This window comes from Octopus bimaculoides, chromosome 10, assembly GCF_001194135.2.
Source record: "Octopus bimaculoides isolate UCB-OBI-ISO-001 chromosome 10, ASM119413v2, whole genome shotgun sequence".
Lineage (NCBI taxonomy): Eukaryota > Metazoa > Mollusca > Cephalopoda > Octopoda > Octopodidae > Octopus > Octopus bimaculoides.
The window spans coordinates 92,329,510-92,335,113 of NC_068990.1; the positions used below are offsets into that span (position 1 = coordinate 92,329,510).

Genomic DNA, 5,604 nt, shown 5'->3' on the forward strand with positions numbered 1-5,604 from the left:
AAAAAAAAAAAAAAAAAAAATTAACACCAAATATACAGTGCGTGTGTTTTTATTGGCTAAACTGGCAATATGACCATCCCCAAATACAACAATATATATATATATATACACATGATGGGCTTCTTTTAGTTTCTGTCTAGCAAATCCACTCACAAGGCTTTGGCTTAGGCTATAATAGAAGACCCTTGCTCAAGGTGCCATGCAGTGGGACTGAACCTGGAACCATGTAGTTGGGAAGCAAGTGTCTTATCACACAACACACAATCATATCATTTTCAAACCTGGCCATAAGAAATACGACATCACTTTCTGTGTATATCTGGAACCTGAAGGATAAAAGAAAAAACACCCAGTACAATATTCAATGGAAGGCCAAACCTTATTACAGTAATAAAAGACCTTACAATATATGTGCAATGGAAGCAATAAAGATCCCTTTTTGCTAAGGATTCAGTCTTAAACAGGAATTCTGAACTTATATCAGCACATAAAGCATAACGCCAACAAAGAATTGCTTTGCATTACAGTTCAAATATGCACCCAAATCAATGATATTTCTGCTTCATTCGGGTTCTACACATTTTTGAAGTAGTAACTTTAATGAACTGGGACAGTAAAGCTTGAATTTGTGTCATTTTCATGTCTAAAATTTTGTGTATTAATGTTCATATAGATTATGTCTGTTTAGATATAGTATGAAAATATTCATATATGATTCTATTTGCACGCATGAATGAGCTCATATGCCAGCTTATATATTGCATATATATGATTAAATGGAAACTATATGAATTGCATGTATGAGTATATATATATATATATATATATATATATATATATATATATATATATATTTACTATGTGTATGTATATATGCCTATATATGCATGTGTGTGTGTGTGTGCATCTGTGTGGCTTATACAAATGTATGACAGTAAATGTAAGCATATCTCTTTGTGTATGCATGCGTACATATATATTCAAATGCTCATTGAATTCAGTATTAATGTATATTTGTAGGTTTGTATGTTTGTATTGAAGTTGGGTTGGAGCACAAGTGAACAATCAGAACATATAGAGATTGGATTGTATATGTATATATCATCATCATCATCAGCAGCAGCAACAGCATATGTATGTATATATGTAGATACACACACACACACACACACACACACACACACATGCATATGTAATATGTATACATGCCCATGTGTGTGAATGAGGGCATGCATTGACTTTAGTTTGCAGTCAACTTTTGATCATTCCAGGGTACAACTCAGAGATAAACTAGTTCCTGGGTACCAAAAATAGGATGGGTCAAGAATTTACTAAAGTTCTTGCAGTGGCTATTCAGAAAGACCATTCCTTGTTACACACCCATAGCAAACTTCATCTACAGCTCTTGAGTTTACCCTGTTAGATAAGGTGCTAAATTGTAATAGTGATATCATCATCATCATCATCATCATCGTCATTTAACATCCACCTTCCATGCTAGCATGGGTGGGGCAGTTTGACAAGAGCTAGCTGGGTAGAAGCCTGCACCAGACTTTTGTAACTGTTTTGGCAAGATTTTTACAGCTGGGTGCCCTTCCTAACACCGACCACCCAGCAGAGTGAACTTAGTGCTTTTTACATGGCACAAGCATAGGTAAGGTCAGTTTTGGCAAGGTTTTTACTGCTGGATGCCCTTCCAAACACCAACCACTCTGAGAGTGTGGACTGGGTGCTTTTAAGTGGCATCTGCACTGACAGGGTCACCAAGTACTTGCAAGACAAAAAAATATTAGAACAGAATTCTTGGACAGTGTTCTTTTGGTGGAATCTTACGACAGAGAGCTTAGAAGGGATCTTATGATAGTGCCTTAAGTATATGGAATGTGACAAAAGTTTCCTCCTGAGACTTTTATCATATACTTCCGAGATGTAGTTCAGCCAAAGTTGTCTTCTCCATTTTGAGGCTCCTGCGCTGGTGGCACGTAAAAAGCACCCACTACACTCTCGAAGGGGTTGGCATTAGGAAGGGCATCCAACTGTAGAAACATCGCCAGATCAGATTGGAGCCTGGTGCAGCTGCTGGCTCTCCAAACCTCAGTCAAACCGTCCAACCCATGCCAGCAAGGAAAATGGACGTTAAGCGATGATGATCATGATGAATGACCAGAGATGCATAATTAAAAATTAAACAAAATCATTGGCCATTTTGACATAAACAGGGACAACTCGAAAATTACAAAACATTCAATTCTAAAGGCAATGTTTCCGTATGACCTAAGTTAGTTTGGCTTCAGTCAACCAAATCTTCCTTCGTTTAGATCAATTCTCGCAAACAGCTGTTACTTATTTTATTAACCATGGGGGAAAAAACAAAACAAAAAAAAACGAAAAGCAGAGTAGGTGAGAACTGAACTCAAAATTTAATAACATCGGAAGTGTTTTGTCCCCAATGCGACCGATTCTACCTATTTACCGCCCAGGCACAAAATATTAACACATACTTACAGATATTCATACAATTACGCATAGCAGCTCTGACACACACGCACGGACGCACACACACACACACACACACACAAAATTACAAACATAACCATACACCCACATCTGTTGCAGACTTCACACACACACACCTCCGTTTCAGTTATTCTCTCTTTTAAAGTTGATCACTTTCCTGCTTCTCTCTTGTTTTAAAGTTGATCACCCACTTTCCTGCTTCTCCCGTGTTTATTTTATTCCTCTCTCTCATTCTGTTTATATATTCTTCATTCTCTCTCTCTTTCCCTCTCTCTCTGTAACTTTCCCATCTTTTTCACACTTCTCTGTCAACTTTTATTATTTACAAAAGCAAAGGCGACGGAGCTGGCAGAATCGTTAGCACGCCGGGCGAAATGCTTCGCAGTATTTCGTCTGCCGTTACGTTCTGAGTTCAAATTCCGCCGAGGTCGACTTTGCCTTTAATCCTTTCGGGATCGATAAATTAAGTACCAGTCAAATACTAGGATCGATGTGATCGACTATCCCCAGTCCCCACAAATTCCAGGCCTTATTTGCAAAACCAGCGGGTTTCTGTTTCGATAAGATTGCCAGCCAGCGAACGGCAGAATCGTTAGCTCATGCATAGCTGCATTTCTTGCGGTTGTCAACGTTCTGAGTTCAAATATCGTCGAGGTCGATATTGCCTTTCATCCTTTAGGGGCTGATAAAATAAAGCACCAGTCAAATACTAGGGAGAAAAAATAATCGATTTATCCCTTCCCCCAAAATTGCTAGTCTTGTTCTAAAATTCAAAACCGTTATTCTATCTTTCACAGCTCACAACTCTCATTCACTTTATTCTCCTCTCTTTCCTTTATTTCTTTTTCGCTCTCTCTCTCTCTTTCTCTCTCTGTATATATTTCTTATCTATTTTTTCTCTGTATCTTCATACCTTAATCTTTTTACTTCCTTCTGGCTTTATACATTCTTCTCTTTTTCTCTCTTTATAAGTTATCCTCTCTCTCTCTCTCTCTATGTATATAATTCTCTATCTTTACACTTGTCTTTCCTACTCTTCACTGATTTACTCTTTCTCTCAATCTCTCACCCTCATTTCTCTCTCTTTCCTTGATATCCCCATTTTACTCTCACTTTCACTCTTATTATTCTCTTTCTTTTTCTTTTCCTATTGGTTCCTTATTCCTCTTACCTCCCCACTGTGCGTGTGTGTGTGTGTGTATATATATATATATATATGTATATATTCTGTCTCCTTTACTTATTCTCTACCTATTCCTCCGTTATTTGACACACACTTTTCTTTTTCTCCTAATTTACTCCACCTTTCTCCCTCCTCCTATATTTTACTCCTCCCTATCACACTTGCCCTCCCCTCCATCCCTATGTGTGTGTACTATGTATGTATGCTTGTGTGTATATTATATTTATACATATATGTGTGTGTTTGTGACTCGACAACCCCTCTCCCTGTTGTAACTGGTTTTACCCAGGAAGGGTGTCAGTTGGCCAGACAATAACAGGCCAACAGCGTGGCCAACTCTCATCCAACTGACAGACAAAAATAAACTATAAAATTTGGGGTCAAAGATGAAGCGACAACAAGTTTTATACCCTAATCCTGTGTGGTCATTTAAACATCCTGGACAGGAACTTGAACAATTAGCTTGATATTTCACATGATCACACATCGTACTTCGTTGTTCTGTGATTATAACCAAAGTTATGGTAGTCTTATTAAAACAAGTGATCTATAATGTTAAAAAAGGTATACATGGAAAAAAGGATTAATTGATAATCATTTGATAACAATAATTGTTGTAATTTATGAATTAACAAACCTAAAGAGACGAATTTTACTGAAGAAGCAGCAAATATTTAAGTGGAGGTATAAAGAGCTAATTAACCAAAAACAGTTAATAAATTCCTCAACCATGGAGGTGAGTAACGATGTTTACACAAACTTTTAAAAAGAAAAGCATGGCGAGACCTTAACTTTCTGACGCCAACTTCAAATAATGATTTAGTAATACATATATAAAACACACGTTCTGTTTTATAATTAAATTATTGTTAAACGTGTTTTAAGGTGTTTTGTATTATTCAGCTGTTTATAATAACCCGTTAGGTTTCGTGGGGTAAAGTTAGTTTGCTAGAGTTTATAATTACTGATTACTTTTCGGACCCTTAAACTGCTTTTCACAGCCCCTTGTTTGTGCATTTTTCGTAAATTGGTTATCTACGATCAGTGCTGTCTTAAGGCATTGGCACACAGGGTAGTTGCCCTGGGGCCTACGAGTCTAGGGACTGAATTCTAATCCATATATATGCTGTGGCTTGCTGTCAGACCTAGTACATCGACTTGTCCGGAAGGGCCTTCATGTTTCTAAGACGGCTTAAAGCATAGATTCATAGAAATTTCGGTTTTTGGTGCATTAGCTAATTTCCGACTCTATTCTATAGGAATGCCAAAACTTTAAAGTTAATTTCGTGTAAATAAATGTTTATGCTAACGAGAAAGTGTAATTGAAAGTAGTATCTCAATGATAGTAAACAGCGAAAAAAGAGGGAGAGAGAGAGACAAGACAGAGAAGACTGGGAATTGAAACCCGACTGCAAACACCATTAATTTTGTCCTATCTTAGCCCTTACGCTACAGTAACAATTAAAAAATTTTATTAGAAAGTCTTTCCACACACGCATATTATAATAAGTGAATTTGTGATGTTCAGGTTGTAACCTACAGCTTAGATCTCGCTACAAGTAGTAGCAACAAAGCAAAAAGTGAAATGACTGTATGGTCATTCATCCTGGTAAAACACCAGCCAAGTCTCCTTTAAATCACACGCATCTTTAAAAAGGAAGAACAAACATTATTATTACATATTATAGGGCTGAGCAGCGAGGACGGATTTACATCTAAATAACAACAGTAACACTAAACAATAAACTGTCTACCTTTGCTCAGCACGTGTATGTCAGTCAGGCTCCAATATGCTTTTACAGTCACATCAGACATTTCTTAGCACCCCCCCCTTTTTGTTTCTCTCTTATATATATATATATAAGCAATGTTAATTCTCTAAATATATATATATATCTATATAT

General features: G+C 36.9%; 1 long non-coding RNA gene across 1 annotated transcript in view; it reads right to left on the reverse strand.

Annotated features, from left to right (window-relative positions):
* Nucleotides 1-5,604, reverse strand: part of LOC128248936 (uncharacterized) — a 28,270-nt gene that overhangs the window by 21,333 nt on the left and 1,333 nt on the right. The window lies entirely within an intron of this gene.